We start from the raw sequence: 19,986 nt of genomic DNA on the forward strand, positions 1-19,986 counted from the left end.
TATGACAGCGTCGGCGATCGCACTCAGGTAGAATTGGTTTGGATCATCAAATATATAACCCAGATATATTTTTGCCTCCTCCATGTATAGACTTCGGGTTCATGAATACCAAACACAAGTTCAGCACAGTGCCCCTTGATCATGGATAATGTGAGAAACTCTATTTCAGGGCAAAGTTATTGATTATTTAGGTGGTGTTTCAAAACTTGAACTGGGGATAAGAACTCTGCATGGTAAAAGGGCGTCGACTTGGGCAAGTCAATGACTAGCGCAGTAAATATTTCATCAACTCAGGTGAGTAAAGGAGTTGTGATTGACTTGGTAGGGAAAAACTTAGACTCAAGAACTCGGCAGAGGTAAAAGAGAGTTGACATTGGTCCTTCAATCTTTCAGATTGGATCTCCTGTCAACACGGGTGGTCCATGAGATCTATAGCCTTGATCACAAAATACATGTGCCACATGTAAGCATTGGTCATCTAACTATCAACCCTCGGGTTCATGGCAACATTCTACATGCAATAAGAAAATCTCAGCAAAAGAAATAGGGCACTTCATGGCGCAAAAAAAAAAAACCAACATAGATTTTGGCTACGGACATAAAAGCTTCAACTGTTATTTGGGGTCTTTGTAGGGAAAAGCTTTGGGGCCTTCTAGTATTTCTCAGGGAAAATGAGCACACCAAGGTTCCAAAAGATGTTGATTGTAGATAAGAGGATTGTTATCAATTTTTTTTGTGCAAACCAGGTTATCCTATCTATAATTTTGTTGTCATATAACAACTCCACAAAGAAGAGGTATTATATTATATGGAGTCACAAGGGACAAAATTATAGATAGGATCAACTGGTTTGGTGATGCAGAACATTCGTCTCCTAAGGTCTACAATATATGATCCTCGTATCGAAAATAGACCGCATCAGCTTTAGATAATTTTGAGTCCCATGATCAGTTTTGGACTAAATAAGCGAACAGGGCCTACACCTCAGATTTGTGGTGATTTTTGCACTGAGGTCCTTTAACCTTTTGAACTGGCTATTTTAGAAGCCACAATTTGAAGGTCTACGATCATCCAATGAAGAAGATTTGGGGCACATTCGGGGTGCAACTTGGGTCGGGTTGGATCAGGTTGAGGCCAACCCTGGCCCAGCCCGGGATAGCATTCCCTCAAACCTAACCCAACCCGCCTCTAAATCTCTCAGCCCTTCCCAGCTTACCTACCCAAAAATAGAGAAAAAACAACTCTCAACTCTAGCCCAACCCGTCTAGCCTGCTTTTTCCAAATCGGGGCGGGTTGGGTTCAAGGTTAACCTAGGGACAAACAGAAGAATATGAAAAAAAAAAAAAACATTGCCCTAAGAAATCACGATAAAATTGGAGGACGGGTCGGATCGGGTTGCCCAACACCTCAACTCTAACACAACCAGAAATCAAATCGGATTGGCTTTTTCCAACCCAACCCGAGCCAAAATCGGGTTAAACCTGTCAGGTTCGGGTTGGCCCCAGCCAGGTTGCACCCCTAGGGCGCATGCCATAACAACCAACAAATGAATGGTTTGAATCGTTGAATAACTGGTAGTCTGGTACCAACCTGTACTTTGGCCTGATCTTAATATTTTAGGAAAACAAGGCAGACACCATATATATATACTTCTCAAAAGAAAATCTATTCTAAACTAATATATGAGGAATTCTAAACCGAGGGGCGTCCTTGCAAAAAAGGGCGCCCCATTGGCTGAACGTGACTGCATTTAATACTATTTGACTTTTGCCAATTTCAGCCAATGAGGGCACCCTTTGAGCCCTTTTTTGCAAGGGCGCGCTTCAGTTTAGCATACTTCCTAATATATTTAATGAAATATTAAGTTTTATGAGATTTTATAGTTTGGAGTAAAAAGAGTTTGAGAAACAATTTCATATTAAAAATGAGAGGATGTCTACACAGAAGGAATTATAAAAAAATGAAGAGGCATTAAAGTATTAAACTGATGGAATTATTAAAAAAATAGTCTTTTTCCCAAGACTGCTGAATCACATTCTTAGTAAAAAAAAAAAAAAGGCAACTCTCATACTCTTCTAAATCAATTTAGTAAAAAGGGAATTAGATGTCAAGAAAAGGATCTGCTGTAGGATCATCTTGTACATGCTATATGAAAAACCAAAGAGGATCAACCACTAATGTGGAATGAAAGAAATGCACTTGTGCATCATCTTCTGAAAAATATGTTGAAAAATTAAGTACTAAAGTTACTCATGATTGAGATGATTTCAACAAATTTAAATGTACAGATGATTACCTTTTTGTCCAATTTACTTGGCTGTTGAGAGCTTTCAGTGGTGATCACTTGTTAGGACTCCCCACTTTCATTTTTGTGGCAGAAACAATGTGATTCCCATCTTTGTTAAATCTGAACAGCTCATCTTCTTCACAATCCTTCACCGGTCCCTCCTCATTTTTGGGCAACTGTACAATCCTTTCCAAGCTCTTCATCAATTCGGCGTCCTTGCCAGAGAACTCACCAATCTGATCAGAAAATCCTATCATCTGATCCACCAATTCCTCCCTCTAAGACAATAACTTCGCATTAACTTCAAACAATCCTTTAATTTCAGCTTTGAGTTCTGCAATTTGACCATCTAACATTCTTTCAGTAAACACCATGCTTCTCATCTTACCCTTAAGTTGATCTATCACTCTCACTTTATCTGAATGCTCCATCTCTAGTTCACCTTCAAGCTGCTCTTCCCTTTGCTGTAAATCTGAAAATGATTTCTTGCCCAATACCAGTTTCTGCTTTAGACTATCAATCTCTTCTTCCAGGTCAGTGACTGGTAAGCTTTGAACTCAATTTCTAACTTGGCCAGTATATAATCCATGGATATCTTCTTCCAAGCCTCATGAAGTGTGTTAATTTCATATTGTTTCTCTGCAAGTTCTGAATTAACTGTAACTTCAACTTGCTCCAGTAGTAGGATCTGTTCATGGAGGTCACTTATTTTCTTTTCTTTTTCTTCTGCAAGTCGGATAAAGCTCTCTTTCTCTTTAATAAAGAAGGCTTTCTCAGACTCCACTGTTTCAAGAACTTCTTTTTCTCTTCTAACACATGCTTCTTCCATCAAAACAATCTGTCTCTGAAGGTCATCTAGCCTCTCGTCTTTCTCCTCTGCAATACAGAGGAAGCTCTCTTTATCTTTATTGAAGGCTTTCTCAGTCTCCACTGTTACAAGAATGGCCGCTTCTTTTTCTCTTCTAACGCTTTCTTCTTCCATAAAAACAATCTGTCTCTGAAGGTCATCTATTCTCCCATCTTTCTCCTCTGCAATACAGAGAAAGCTCTCTTTCTCTTTGATGAAGGCTTTCTCAGTCTCCAGTGTTGCAAGAATGGTCGCTTCTGTTATTCTTCTAATGGATTCTTCTGCCATAATAGCAATCTGACTCTGAAGGTCATCTAGAGTCTTCTCTTTCTCCTCTGCAATACGGAGAAAGCTCTCTTTCTCTTGCTTGAAAGTTTTCTCAGTCTCACTCTTTCCAAGAATAGAAGCTTCCATTTCTCTTCTCATGGATTCTTGCTCCAAAAAGACAACCTGTCGCTGGAAATTATCTAGCCTCTTGTCTTTCTCATCTGTAATCCGGACAAAGTTCTCCTTCTCTTGCATGAAGGTTTTCTTGGCTTCATCTTTTGCAAGGATGGCAGCTTTCATTTCTCTTCCCATGGATTCTTGTTCTTGTTCCACGACAACAATCTGTCCCTTTAGATCATTTATTTTCCTGTCCTTCTCTTCCACCACTGCATGGAACCTCTCCCTCACTTGTTCAAGGGTTCCCTCAGTCTCCATCTTGGCAAAAATGGCAGCTTCCATTTCTTTTCGAATCTCATGGTTATTGTCCTGATAATTTTTCAGTTGAGTTTCAGCGTCCTGTTTGGCCACTTTCATTTTTTCAGTGACTAATTTCCATTTTTGCAATTCAAATTCCATTTCGCTTCCTTTGTGTTTTTCCTCAGATAAATCACAATTTGCTTTATCTAAAGCATTTGAAACCTTGCTAAGATCCTCTCTTAGAGAAGCTTCCTTCTGAGAAGCTTGCTCTTTTAAGCAATCTCGACAGCTGTATGATTCTTCAAGCATTTCTTTATACCGTTCGAGATCTTTCTGCATCAGAAAATACTGCTGCTCCCGGAAAATGAGGACTCAATGCTCTTCTTTAATGATGCAATAGTCTCCCGTTCTTGTTCTATCTCCAATTGGGCTTTAACCAGGGCACTGTTCTTCTTCTCCAATTGTTCTGTTAGGAGGAAAATCTGTTCTTCTATCTTTTCTTTACATGGTTCCTTTTCAACATCCGGAGCTTTGAATTCCAAGCGAGGCTTTGAAATTTCTGGTTTCAATACCATAAGTGCCATGGAAACCTCTTCATTTTGTGACTGCAGTAGAATCATTGAAGAATGACAGTCTTCTAATTCTGTCTTCAACTCCTTAATATGTTTGTCTTTGGAGCTTAATTCTATTCGGCATTCATCCAAGTCTATTTGAAATTTTTTTGACTGAGAACTCCATTCAGCTTCCTTCACTTTGAGAGTCAAGGAGCAAGCTTTGTGTGTCTGCTCCAGATTTCGAAGCTTCTGACGAAGTTTTGTTACAGAAGGAGCAGATCCTGCTTGATTGATTTGAGCTTCCTGAAATTCCTTAAGAGATCCTCGCAACTCCTGGTTCTCACGCTCAAGGTGAGCTCTTACGAATTCCATCTCCTTGAAAAGTGTGTCTTTCATTGCCAACAAGGCTCTCAGGGCTGCAATTTCTTCATCCCTCCGGACTGTCAAGCTTTATAACATTGATTTTGCTTCTTCGTACTCCGCAGCAACATTTTCATAATATATTTTTGTTTCAGACACTTGAATTTCTAGCAATTTCCTTCTGCTTTCTTCGTGAGCTAGAGCTTGGTTGCACATCTGTAACTGGCAACAAAGACCTTCTGAAGCTCTAGTTTGAGCTTCCAACTTTCCCTGCAACGAACAAATGCCATCAAGCAATTTGGATTTCTCCACCTACCACTCATTCCTACCAGCCCGAAATTGGTCCTGAAGCTTCTCATGTGCTTCTTCGAGATGTTTAAACTGCTCGTTCCTCCACTTGAGCTTCTCTAGAACTTTCTTGTTTTCCTCCTCCAATTGCAACAACAGATCATCTCTCTGTCTCAGTTCCTTAGGGGCTTTAGATCTTTCTTCCGCATCAGTATACTTCTTCTGGGCGACAGACAAAAGTCCCTTCAGATCTTCAAGCTCTTCCCTGTATGCACAAATCTTTCTTTCCCGGTCCTCTATTTTAGCTCTTGCTTCATCCAAAGCAGAGACAAATTTTATCTTTTCCCTTTCGAGTTTCCGCACTTTCTCTTCACAACTGTTCCGGAGCTGATCATTTGTTGAGCTCAGATGTCTTAGAGTCAATTCTTTCTGCTGCAAATTAGATTTGAGATCTTCATACATTTGCCTCACAAGAGAAATTTCCTCTCTCTTTGCATTTAGTTCTTGGATCTGCTTCTCAATCTCCATTTTTGCCTCCTGGACCTTAATTAGTTGTTCATTATGAGCTTTCCTTAAACTCTCGGGCAGTTCAGTTTTTGCGTGATACTCTGCTGCAGCTTTGCCATCGCAGCTTTAACTTCATCCAGTTCTTTACAGATTTCATCCATTTCCAAGGCTTATCAATGTGGATTTGAAATAACACCTGCTCACAGAATAAGGCAACAAATCAGACTAGAAATCAAATTAAACCTTTAGTGCACAGAAAACGTAGTTACCAGAACCACAGGGAACAGAGCTGGGAACTGTTAAACTATTTTGAAACTATTTATCTAAATTTTCAAACAAAAAAATCATACGAAAATCCATTTTCTGAACATTGGAAATAAGCTTCACAATGCCTTACACATGTTTTCCAAGCATTTTCTCAATGGTTTCAAATGGCACTTCACCATTGTTTCCGAAGCAAGTGTTTCCCATTTTCAGAACAATTTCCTCTTTCTTTTCTTTTTCCTTCCAAGGTTTTTCATGCTTGTGTTTTATGACAATTTCATTTCCTAGAAGGATGTTTCTCTTCGTAATGCAGCTAAAGTACATGAACAAATGGAGATGATCGCTTGTGCTTTCTATGATGATTTTACTTCCCAGAAGGATGTTTCTCCTCCTAATGCAGCTAAAGTACATGAACAAATGGAGATAATCGCTTGTGTTTTCTATGACGGTTTTACTTCCCAGAAGGATGTTTCTCCTCGTAATGCAGCTAAACTCCATGAATAAATGAAGAAAATCTCTACAACAGTTATGAAAAACTGAAATATTGAAAATTTTCAAATCAACAGTTTTATGCCATATTGGAATAAAGAACATTTGGTATAACAGAAAATGAGACCTGATAATGAATATTATGACCTAAAATCACCGAAAATACGTATTTGAAAACTAAAGAAGTGATGCAGAAGATAATCTCCAGGTTAAAAACATTTCTGCTCAAAATGAGACAATAAACAGTCAAAGCAAACACTAGACAAGCCCTGGGAAGTGAATCTGATCCAGTTCAAGATAAAAAAAATTAAGAAAAAGAAAAGTCGCAGAAAAGGCAAAATCAGCTCCAGATCTGTGAAAATTTTGACCTAAAAGCACAAATAACACAAAAAAGTAACTAATTTCAGCAAAAGAAATGAAATAAGGAAAGGGATCTGCAAAGACAAATACAAACTCTATAAGCATAAAACGGAAATGTTACAAACGATCGAAACCTGCATAGACCTAGAAGTACAAATTACCACAAAAAGTAACTAAATTCGGAAAATAGTGAAATAAAGAAAGGGATCTGCAAACAAAAAATGCAAAATCTATAAGCATACAACAGATATGACACAAACGATCGAAACCTACATAAACCTAGAAATCAGGAGAAAAGGAGAAGCAAAACACCTAGAAACCCTAAGAAACGAAGGGGAACAAGAAATACCTTCTAAAGAGAGTATCTATACGCCATTAAAGGAGCATTTCCCGATCTGAGAGATTTTTTTCCCCCTAAATTGCTGCTGGGAAAGGAAGAGAAAGTGAAAAAGAGGTGAACTGAGATTAAACGTTTTGAAAGTTCCGCTTGGGGGCTTTGGGCGGTCTAGGCGTCGATTTTGAAATGTGGATGACGGAATTTGACGGCATTCCTATTTGGGTGCTGATGAATTCCCACCCCTGTAAGGTGAATTGACGTCAAAAAAGCGGACTTTAACGCTTTTTGACGTCAATTGACGTTCAGGTGGCGTGAATCATCCTACAGGGGGTGCGAATTTTTCGCTTACCTATTTAAAATAGGTTTTGCTAAAAATGCTAGGCCGTTCATCTGGTGATCCTAGCCGTTCGATCATGGGCTGTAAATTAGCAGAAATCTATGTTCACCGGGGGAAAGATCTTCATGATCGATCAGATAACCTGATCCCTTAAATCCTTGGTATTCCTGGGTATAAGAGTGGTGGGCCCTACATGATTAAGGGCCCTGATCACAGTACACATCTTGACGATTACAAAATGCAAAGATTTTACTATATGGAGAATAATAAAAAAAGATTACAAGTTCTCACCGGATTACACAAGATACAAACCCGCTATGCTCGATGTTGTCTAGGATCCGAGCCCCAATGCCCTTCAACTTGACCGTGCTTCCTCAGCGGATCTTCAGAGAGATCCAAGTTTCATGCTCTTCTTGCTTGTACTTTCTCTCTTCTCAAGATCCGGAATATAATGAGCTTCAAGATCTTCTTGTTCTCCATGTGTTATCACCATGCTTTCTCAAGAGAGCCAAATCTCAGGTACACTTTTTCCCTTGAATACGATCTCACTTTTTTTCAAACATTTTCAAGTCTTACCCGAGCATCCCTTTGCATTGAGGAATAAGATTTCCAAAGCAATAAAGAGTCACAAGTAAAATAGACATCTATTTCCAAAATCCCACTAGTGGGTAGTCTACAGTAGAAGAGTCCAAGAATGCCAGTCACGTGATATCAACAAGATGTTAATCAACATCTTACGTAAGCTACTTAGCTTACGGGATTCAAGGCAACTCAACATTATCTGCCTCGGCTTGATTTTGATTCATCTACTACCTGTAAATATCTAAAGGATTCATTAGCCGACCCCAACTAGTTTGGGACAAAGGCTTAATTGAGTTGATTTGAGTTGATTACCACCGTTAAATATCTTTCATAACAAAGTCTTTTGAACCCCACCCCGAAGGATGCTAGCTTTGACCCTACATGTCAAACATTAATCAAGTCTAAGCAATGCTTGAACCCTGTCGGCACAGGCTTAGTCCAAGTATCAGTGGTATTGTTCGTTGTGTTGACCTTTTCTAAAGAAATCTCATATCTGTCAATAACCCTCGAATGAACTGGTGCCTTACGTCTATATGTTTAATCCTCGCACGATAAACTGAATTCCTTGCCTAGTAGTCAACTGCTTCCTTTTGTGCATAGTCCTTTGCCACCAAGCATGCTTTGTTCGTTTCTCTATCATTTTCTTTGCTTCCTTCTTTTTCCCTGTAAAGCCACTTCCATCTGTTACCTCCAGAGTTGACTCGAGTGTCGAGGGTTCCCCTGGAGTTCCCAAACTCCCGGTGGCCTTAACCGTTTATGTTTGATCGCAGGTTCCTTTCTTAGGATCACCTTGCATACCTTCTGAACCCCAGAGCACCTCAACGAAAGACCTGTTCGAGCACTCAGCCGGATTTGGACCACAACATATTGGCGCCCACCTCCTCACCCAAAAAGGAGTTAAGCCAAAGACAAGGACCTAGGCGCCATGGACACGAGAAGGTCTACCCAGAGTGCAACAGCTGCACAAAATACAACTACGGCACCAAACACTCACCAGGGGACACCCCTTGTGTTGGGTAAGTTGCCTTATTTCCCATATGCTATGAGAGGCAAATTTGGAAACAATTTACTTTAGGTTTTAGAAAACCTAAGGTGTAAATAAGAGGTTTTCTTGATTCTCTTGGTGTGAGGGGAAACAAAAGAGGGTTGCGGCTATAGCTTGGCCGTGGAGAGAGAGACAGACTGAGAGAGAGGAGAGAAATAGAGAGAAGAAGTTCTCTTGTCGGGTTTTCTTCTCGAATTTCTCTTTGGTTATCTTTTGTGGGCTTTTTCTTGGGTTACTCTCGCTTCTTGGTCAAAAAGTAGCAAATCGAGTAGCGAACGATCCCAGCAGTCTTCTGTCCATGTTCCATCCTTTCCGGGCCTAAGTGAAAGTGAAGTGGTGGGCCTACCCATCCCAACCTAGGGTATGCTGGGATTCGCAAAGCTACCAACTGAGCTCCCCTAGATGTAGTAGTCAATCAAGATCGGTGTCGGACATTCAAAGAAGGCCCGGCCCCTTCTTCTTCTCGGCAGCAAACGGGCGGGACTAGAAAAGTCGCCTTTATTAGTATGTATGTCGCTCGAAACTCAAGTCAACACCCAAGCAAGCAAAGAAAAGCCTACCTTCGGGGGAAGCATAGGAAGTAGCTTGTTGCTGGTGTATGGGCTTGGGTGAGATAAGCAAGGAAAGGGTTGCGGGTTTTAGGTTTTGGGTTAAATCCATTGTAATCCTTGTATATTGTTTTTCTCACAGTGGAAGATCGTGTTTCTCGTCCGTGGACGTAGGCTTGGCCGAAACACGTAAAGTCTTAATGTTCATCTTGTGGCTTGCTTGTTTATTTTACTTTTTCATTTAATTTGTGCACAGTCGGATCAGATTTGCCTAACGGATTTTCTCAACAAGTGGTATAAGAGATATGGTTAGAGCGGTCGTCAAGGCAGGGTGGAGTGATCATGGGTGTTGTGGTTGGATCGTGGTTAGAGCGATCTTTGGGAGTGGAAAGATTCTCGTTCGAGGTAGAGCACTACACCGAAGAGCGTGGAGTAATCTGAGATAGCGGTTAAATCGAGTTCTACCCAATTCAACACCGACAAGTTTGAAGGAAAGGGTAGTTTCACCTTATGGCAGATGATGGGTGAAGGACATCCTTGTTTAACAAGGATTGACTAAGGCGTTGAAGGGAAAGGAGGGAAGGCGGAGAAGATGACGGATGCCAAGTAGGGGTGGTCATTCAGTTTAAACCGAACCGAACCAACCGAATAGTTGGAATCGAACGAATTTCGGTTACCCCAATTTTGGAATCGAAACCGAACCGATTATGAGTGCAACCGAACCGAAACCAAAACCGAAAACCGAATTCACTGAAAATCATCATATTTCGATTTCTCGGTTTCGGTTTTGGTTCGGTTTTACTCCGACAAGACGTGGAATTTCCCTAAGTAAAGCCCAAATAGAGAGAGAGAGAGAGAGAGATGGTGGAGGTGGAGGATCTGAGAGAGATGGCAAGCCTCTTCTTCTATTTCTTCTTAACCAAATCGAGTGAGAGAGAGAGAGAGCATGAGAAACCCCCTTCTAGTTCTCTTTTCCCTTTTTTATACTCTTCAAACCGTAAAGAGCTTCTCCTCAAAACCCCATATGGATTTAATACTTGTGTTATTTCTTGCATATCTTTCAGATTGCCAAACACTGCATCACGAAGATGGAATAAAAATACTTGTGCTATTTCTGCCATATCTTCTCCTCCTGTAAAGAAGAAAATCCCAAGAACGAACCAAATGTTTGTGTATAGTGCAAATAGTGTAACTAGATCTATGACTCAATTGCTAATAATAGCAATCAATTGTGATGAGGCTAAACTCCATAACTCTAGGACTCCCTAAAACCTAGGACATGACGTGATGTAAGTGTTCCTAATTGGTTCTAAAGGTCCTTACGAAGAGATACTGTTATCCAACGGTTCCAAAAGTATTGATTAAATGGTCTTAATTTATTAAGGAAATAATTTTTAATTTTTTAAAGATTTTCGATTCCTAACATCTAAGGAATACCAAAGGCTCTATGGTTGGCAAATTTCAGCCTTAAGTTGCATCCATGGAAGGGCATGTGCTTTTAATCCTTGTATAATTTACTACATAAATTATATATATTATTGCCTGGCATTATTCTCAGGATTTCCGTGGACAGTGGACCACGGAGCCAACAACATACTATAATTTACATGCTCAAATTATGTATACGATTATGAATGCGACCTCAGCAGTTAAACCGTCACAGCATAGTCCATTTACAAAGGGAATCTATAACCTCTAGGGTGTCTATTTCAAAAAAATTTAAGGTTAAATATATGATGAAAAATTAGGATTTTCTTGAAGTTTTCAGTGACTTTTGTGTTGATTTGCTATTAAGTTGTGATTTATTAACATTAAGACCAGATTGCTAGGATTACACAGTAACCCTAAGCAATCGAACTCCAAATTCATTGCAAATTTTTCAGTAACAATATATGAATGCGTTTAGACTACTAGAAGAGTTTCATAAATTTGAAATAATTTTTGCTATCAATTTTCGAATTTCTACAATTTAAGTCAGATTGCAAGTTAACAAATCAGCTCATAGCATACGAATCTCAAATCAAGTAAAACTGTTACAGTTTAGATAGAATCATAATAATAGACTACTGTAAAAATTTCAAAGGTGTTTATCAAGATTTGATACCAATTAAAATTCACACACAATTCAAATAAAATCAATTAATCAATTAAAAAGTAGATTAAATGGTATCCTAAAATCATGTACAAATTTCAGTAGATATAAAATAAGTTATATGATTTACTGTCAAAATTTCAAGACCTAATAATTAATGCTCCTCTATAAAATTAATTTTTGAATAAAAAGGAAATTTCGTTTCCTAGGAATTAAAACCCGTTTTTTTAAAAGAAAATTGTGAAATCATATTAAACCTTTCTAAAATCTTTTGAAAATTTTTCACTGACCTTCTAATGGCCTAAACTACTGGTTTGCAGGAAAAAGATTCAAAATTTTATTAATTTAATATAAAAAAGAATTACGACATATAAAACGAAGAAGCGATTAGAAAACAAATAAAAAAACTTTTTTTTAAAACATAAATTTCATGAGAAATTCAATTTATTATTGAACATTAATTCTGGATAGTTTCATCAAATTTTAAAACTTTTTATATTTATTGAAAATGACCGAAATCTAAAATAATTTAAAACCGGATTAAAAAAATTCAAAAAAATTCAAAAATTTTTGGGTGGTCTGGAAATCAAACAATTGGTTTGGAAACAAGTTTTCACAAATTTGGGACATGGTTTGATATACTTTTGGCTTCGTTCATTAAGAAATAACCCATTTCGGGGTTATTTTTTGAAAAATAGAAGGAAAATAAGTTTCTAATAGTATTTTATTTTATAGAAATCCCCAAAAATATCAGTTTTGAAAGAAACCCACGTTTTCAAACACTTGCTTTGATAATCCGATTTAAATCCATATTGAATAAAAACGAAAGAAAATCATTATTAAATGACGAAAAATTAATTTTTTTGTAAAATTTTGGATTTTGAAAACTTATAATCTATATTATAACATACTGGAATTTCAAGGAAAAATTCATTGATTTGATATATCAAAAGTAAAACCCTAGCATGCTTTTCTACTTTTTATATTACAAAGATAAAGATCATACCGTTGATCGCGCTCCTTGTCTCTAGGGTGCGTAGATCCGAGGTATACGCTTTGTCGTACCCTTTTATATGATGAAGAAGATCCAAAGAACACCCCAAAGATCCTTGATGTGTGATTTGTTGAAGAAGAAAATAAAATTCAATAATCCCTTTTGTGAAGAACCCTTAAGAGAGATGAACACACTTCAAGAAAGAAGATGTTTTTTTCTCTTTTTTTGGGAGGAGAGAGAAAAAAGACAAATTTAGATTTTTTTTTATCCTTCCTAGGATTGTTTTATATATATATATACAAAAAAGCTAAGGTTATGAGATAAATAGTAGTTTCCAATGTGAGAGCTCTCATTTTTGGCTTGTTTCCAATTTTTCCCTCTTGCTTTCTTTCTTTCTTGTTTCCAAATTTGATTTGATTCCAATCTTAATTTCTTGTCATTCAAGACATGTTATTCTCATTCCACATCATTTCTTTGGAAGAAAACCTTTTTAAGCAATCATTCATCTTTTCCTTCTTTTCTTTTTTTATTCTTTTTATTTTTCTTTTAACAAATATGATGTCACAATTGTGACATCATCAAGGTTGGGTGCTCAACTCATGTGGATCAGCCATGTGGGGCGCCCACCATGGTGGTTGACCCATATGGGTGAACCCACATGAGCTCCATCTTTGCGGGCTTTAGTCAAATGGGCCATTTCACACAGGTTTCGGGTTTTTCCGTAAAAATTCAATAAAATCTTTCTAAATTCAACATTCTATATATGGACTCAACCCATTTGACATTTATGGTGCATCCATAACACATGATAGAACCATCTTTTTTGGAAAAATAATTTTTTGGACCAAAATGCCCCTATTTGACAATTACACATCCAAATGTGACCAAAATACCCTTAAATTAGTTCACCCCTAAAGGAAAACGTTAAAAATGGAAAGTCTTTGTGATCAAACTTCAGAAATAGAAACTTTTAAAGTTGGGTCATTTCGGTGAGCAATATTAAACAGGATCATTTGGTATCCCCTGGAAATACCCGAAATGCCCTCAACACTCAGAATTTCCAAATTAAGCGAAACCCCTGAGAAATTCTAAATTTAGCAAGTTTTTCAAAATTCAGGAAATTATTCATAATCTTTCAGACATATTTCGGGGATTAAAAGAATTACACAGGAAACAACCAAATTACCCTGAGGTGCTAGAATTTGGCGAGCTAGGGAAAACCCTGAGAAATTCCAAAAATAGCAGATTTCTGAAAATTTATGAACGGACTCAAGATTTGTTAGACACAACTTATGGACCAAATATGATATGTTGAAAATGTCTAAAATACCCCCGAAGTGCAAGACTAAGAGAAAATTTTGAGAGATCTAAATTTAGCAGGTTTCTTAAATCTTACGAAATTACTCCTAATCCATCAGCCATACCCTCAAGGTGGTTTTGGATATATGAGAAATGATTGAAATATCCATAAGATGATGAAAATGTGGAAGCCCCATGAGTTTCTAAAAATAGCAGTTTTTTCAAAATTTGTAAAATCACTTAAGATTTCTCAAATATAACTCGGGGGTCAGACAAGACACATCGAGGATGACCAAAATACCCCTGTAGTGCAAAAATGGGCGAAAATGAAGGAAACCTTAAAAATCCAAAAAAGCAGGTTTTTTCACTTGCTTGAAAACTTGAACTTTCATCTTCCAGAGGCCAAAGGGGTTCCCTAGAGACCTTCAGGATCGCGAATCAACTTCAAAACTCCCATAATGAAATAAAATATACCCTAAAATGCATGGATGCCTAATTTAATGCTGAATACGGATTCAAGACTCGACGATACTAGCGAATCTTTTGCTTTTTAAAGCGTAGCAAAATGGGGGTGTCTACAACGGTTGTATGGTTATGATGAAAGGATAGAAGTGTGGCAAGTTATACCGTCTGGTCGAAGACACGGTGACTATTGTTCCTAAGATCTCGATGGCTAGTTGGAAACAGAGTGGAACCACTTGCACACATAAGGTCTCTTTCTCAGTTTGTGCAGAGATGGGTTTCCAGGTTGCAGACGATGGTGACAAGGTGACAATAGCTGCGCTGGGGAGGATGGATCGAGATCCCTCTTCAGGGTCAACTGAGTGAGTCAACGGGTTGGGAGCTAGACGTGTGCATTGGCCGTGTTGATTGAATCGAGAGGACTCAGAGCCAGGATGATTCGAGGGGTGTGTAGCTAGTACTTCAGAAGGTTAATGACGGTTTCACGGTGACAGTGTACCGGTGGCGACATCAACGGAAAATCTTCAGTTGGCTGGGAAATAAGCCATGGTGGAGATTGTTGGGAAAGTTGCCTTCTTTCCCATGCGCGATGTGAGGCAAATTTGGAAACAATTTATTTTAGGCTTTAGAAACCCTAAGGTATAAATAAGAGGTTTTCTCGATTCTCTTGGTGTGAGGGGAAAGACAAGAGGGTTACGGCTACAACTTGGCCGTGGAGAGAGAGAGGAGGAGAGAGAGAAAGGAGAAAGAAGAAGTTGTCTTCTCAGGCTTTCTTCTCGGATTGTTCTCTTGGGTTTTTCTTGGGTTATCTCTTGTGGGTTTTTCTTTTGGGTTACTCTTGGTGTATGGTCTTGGGTGAGATAAGCATGGAAAGGGTTGCGGGTTGTGGGTTTTGGGTTATATCCATTGTAATCCTTGTATATTGTTTTACTCATAGTGGAAGATCGTGTTTCTCGCCCGTGGACATAGGCTTGGCCAAACCACATGAAATCTTGTTGTTCATCTTGTGGCTTGTTTGTTTATTTACTTTTCCGTTGAATTTGTGAACGGTCGGATCGGATTTGCCCGACTGATTTTCTTAACACCCGGCGACAAACCTGACGCGTGCACCTCCCTCACGAGCTCATCCACCACCGATGGATGTGTACCCCGTGTGGAAGCCGTCACCTGCCGCTCCTACGAACAAGTACAATTATTTTGTCACCTAAGTGGCGAACCTGGCCATCCTGCTACAAAGATACGTGGATCAGGGGTCTGGGGCCGCACCCCCAACACATCAAGAGGGTGGGCATTCCACTCGACTGGAGACAGAAGTACCCAAGAAGCCACGTCGAAGGAGCCCCAGGAGCCCTTCCACCTCAACATTCAATCAAATGATACCCGTTCGCAGGATCAACCTCACAGGAATAAATCCTGAGCTTCCCTGCCAAATGCAGCCCAATGTCCTTGTTTACCCGGACAAGCAACCCCCTGTCACCCACAACCTTCGCCGCGAGATACAACAAATGATCGGAGAAGAGCCGAGAGGGAGAGGCCACTCGAAGATGCGGAAGATGACGAAGAACACCCCTTCATCCAAGAGATTATGAAGGAAACGATCCTTGAAAGTTTCTGACTCCCCTCACTTGACTTTTACAATGGAACTACTGACTCAGTAGAGCATGTCAGGTCCATCAAGACCGCCATGCTACTACCCATCACGACCAACGTGATGCTATGTCGAGCCTTCCTCACCACTCTAAAAAAAGCCGCACGCATGGTGTTGAAAAAAATTGAGGGTACTGTTGTTGATAGAAAACAGAAACTTGTTGCTTCAAGGCGTGATATCACTTTCCTTAAGACAAGATTCGCCCCCACTAGTAGTGTGCAAAGGGGATCCGCGAATTGCCTCCAAGATACAATGAAGCCTAGTAGGGAAGCCCTACTAATGTTTGATGATGCGTAGCACTAGCGGAATCAAACCCGAAATGCCCTTCCGAAATTTCAAGCCTTAGAGAAATTTCTAGATAATGTTTCTGTAGAAAAACAATATCTAGAATAGTAAACAAAAGAAAAACAGTATGTAGAAATACTTGGGGATTTTGTAGGAGTGTAGAAGAGAGTGTAAAGTCTATCAGAATTTCCAATTCGTTTTTTTTTTGTTTTTGAAATGACCGAATTCTGCACATTTTGTAGACCACCTGGTGTCTTTTCAGTGTGAAAAACACCTCTACAGGGCACCGAAGTGCAAAGTGCGCCTAAAAAAGCGCCACTATGCGCCCTATAGCCCATTGTCCACGCCGCGCGCGCGCGCGTGTGCAAACGGTGCGTTGCACCGTCCCGCGGGTCCAACCATGGGTTCAACCCAATGTGCAATCAAACAAGTAATAGAAAAGTGTAGTGCTTTATAAGCCCTTCTCTTTCTTTTCTCTCATCCGGTACGGGACTATCTTTTCAACTACACTTCTACATCCTTTTGTAAAAGCAAATCTTTCAAAGAAAACATTTTCTTTTTCCCAAACGCTTTTTATAAAACATTTTCCAAAACACTAATACATGATTTTGAAAATCCAAAATCACTAACACATGGTACTCCAAACTTTAGTCCAACTCCATCGGTAGCTTGAGACAGCTCCGACGAGAGTTCATCACCTGCTTTGCCAATTGTTGTCCCCGCCTGAAGGTTTCTGACGCCTTGATGGCCATAAAGAAACAGAGGGGCGAAACACTGAGAGAATACGCTGCCCGCTTTAAGTTGAGGTGGAAGAAATTCAAGAGCTCGACACATCAATCGCCCTCACGGCCATGATACCAACATTGGGCTGAAGATCTCCCTTGCCGAAAAACCCGCCAAGACTTTCCGTGACTTGATGGCTCGAGCAAAGAAGTACATCAAAGTTGAGGATATGCCCACCGAGAAAGGAGCAGAGGCCAGCCGATTCAGAGAAGTTCCGAGAGAGAGAGAAGACCCCGTGCCCAGATCGGGATGAAAAAACAACACCGGCTAGAGGATCCCCAAGAGGTCGTCATCGCAGCCCTCCTCACAGATTCGTGAAATACACTCCCTTGAATGTCATAATGACTCATGTCCTCATGGAGATCACCGACGAGCCATTCTTTCAATGACCGAGAAAGTTGAAGATTGATGGACCTGGTGAGACATGATTAAATACTGCTGGCTCCATCGAGATAACGGCCAGGATACCGATGAGTGTCGAAGCCTAAAGGAAGAGATCGAGGCTCTGATCCGCAAAGGTCACTTGTGCCAATTGCAAAACTCATCACAAAGCTCCCTATTATCCTCAAACCCAGAGTTGACTGTACCATCAAGATGAAAATCAAATTCTTTCTTGAATTGGGCTTCTCAAATTCAAACATCCACGAACTAGTCCTATCAAATCCTAGCAATTTAATGAGAAGTTTGGATAATCAGTTAAAACCATGCTTCCATTTATTGAAGAGCTTTCTTCATACTGATGACAATGTTATGAAGGCGTGTAAGCGCTACAAGTGGTTACTAACATCTGGTCTGAGGTAAACCTTGGCTCCAAATGTTACACTTTTAGTAAATGAAGGAGTGCCCATTTCAAGTATTTCATTTCTGATCATGACCCATCCAAGAGCTCTATTGCAAAGTACCACGCGGTTCATCCAAATTGTTCAAGTAGTTAAAAAATTAGGCATTCAACCGAATTCTCGTACTTTTGTCCATACAATTAGAGTAATGACATCGATGAGCAAGTCAACATTGGATAGGAAACTGGAATTGTTTAAGAGCTGGGGATGGTCTGAAGAAAAGGTTATGAATGCTTTTAATTGAGAACCGCTTTTTATTACTTGTTCAGAGGATAAAATTAAGAAAATGATGGATTTCTTTGTGACACATTGCAGATGGAGTCATCGGTGTTTTCTAGGCATCCCAAGCTTCTTATGTATGGGTTGGATAAAAGGATTATTCCAAGGTATGAGGTATTAAAGGTTTTGAAATCGAAGAAGCTGATTCAGAAGGGTAAGACACCTGTTTGGTCATTTATGTACAATGAGAAGCAATTCTTAGACAGGTTAGTGATTAAATATGTGGACGAAGTTCCAGATTTGATGGAGGTATATCGTGGCTCAATTGCTGCTAAATGGCCAGTGTGAAGGTTGGAGAAGTGAGTAGATTTTTGCAAATGTAGAATGATAACTTACAATTACTGAAAAACTATATGTGTGCTTGTTTTTCATCCTATGATTTTTTTATCCATGTCCTGTTTCTGTTTTAGTTTCCGTCGTGCGTTTTTTTTTACAATATCAGGTATTGTGGTGTTGATTGGTTGTTTATTTTTTACTTCGATGTTGTTTTTCTTTCCCATGGGGGTGGCACTGATTATCTTCTCTATTGCTTAGATAATCTTCGATTTTTGCATACATCATGAAAAATATAATTATAGTGATTCTTGAAGTGATTCTTGTGTGTGTGTGTGTGTGTGAGAGAGAGAGAGAGAGAGAGAGAGAGAGAGAGAGAGAGAGAGAGATCCTTTTCACTGCTTGGGTGATCTTGATTTTTGCATATGTCAAAAGTGTTGTAAATTTAGGGCGCTAAACAGCCAACACCATAACAATTCAAACTCAAAAATGTATTTTGGTCTTGTGTGTTATTTAAATGACATAGGGTATTCCCACGCTAATTTGTTTTGTGTTTTAACAATATGCAACGTTTGTTGATCTAGATTTGCAAGAAAAAAAGAAAAAGAAGTGCAAGACAATCACAAATAAAGCCCATTAGATATACGTGGTTGTAGACACCCCATTTTGATCGGACAATTTCCCCCAAAATTGAATAAAATTTTGAAATCAAATAGAGTCCCGAAGTGTCTGAAGCCGAGTCCCTATATTTTCGAAAAAACTGAGCCTTGAATGCGAAGGAAATAATCCCCAAACCCCATTAGGTACCTTTGTTTAGTTGCCCCAATCTTCTCCTTTTATTTTTGAAAGAAAATTGAAAAATTACTGAAGTATCCCTTAGTTTTGGTATTGGCACCCCTCTATTTTTTATTTTTTTTTGGGTGACGTAGGTGTCCCCACACCCTTTGGAAGTAGGACTATTCCCTACGGATGCGCGCAATAGCCCGTAAACCACGCGCATCGGGTAAGCCCGGGAGGGATTCGATCACACGTCTCCAGGGAGCAAACTCGAGACTTATGCCGAAGAGCCACACCCGTCCGGGCTAGGCACCCCTCTATTTGAACCTCCCAAGCTCCAATCATGCTAGCACAATCCTATTTTGATATTTTCACTAACCTAGTTTGTCTTGGGATTTAAAGAATTATAAAATGATTATTACATTTTTCTAAAGTGCTCCACAATGAGAGAAAGACAAGCAGAGAGAGTGTAATTATCAAAATATGGAGGTGCTAAAATATCATTGTTGTATTATCCCTGCTATTGCCAAGACCCCCAAAGGAATAAAAAGAGTAGTTAGAAATGCATTCATGGGGTTGTCCAAGAAGAATCATGGGGTATAATATGGTTTCTTCCCTAGGGCCACTTGCTGCTCAAACCACCCCATTTAAAACAAAAAGAGTAGTAAAATTCACTAGATGGGGCTGTCAATGGGAAGATGAGGGGTGTGAAAAATACCACTTTCCTGCAATGCTATGCGAACTAGGGTTTCAAAGAGGGGGACTT

The 19,986-nt window shown here is 39.4% G+C and overlaps 1 pseudogene; it reads right to left on the reverse strand.

Moving 5' to 3' along the window:
* Positions 1-2,073: 2,073 nt before the first annotated feature.
* LOC143864487 (uncharacterized protein At4g38062-like) lies at positions 2,074-5,688 on the reverse strand (annotated as a pseudogene).
* Positions 5,689-19,986: the final 14,298 nt, after the last annotated feature.

This window comes from Tasmannia lanceolata, unplaced genomic scaffold (genome assembly GCF_043159265.1).
Source record: "Tasmannia lanceolata isolate RefF3 unplaced genomic scaffold, GAP_Taslan_0.1 ptg000003l, whole genome shotgun sequence".
Classification (NCBI taxonomy): Eukaryota; Viridiplantae; Streptophyta; class Magnoliopsida; order Canellales; family Winteraceae; genus Tasmannia; species Tasmannia lanceolata.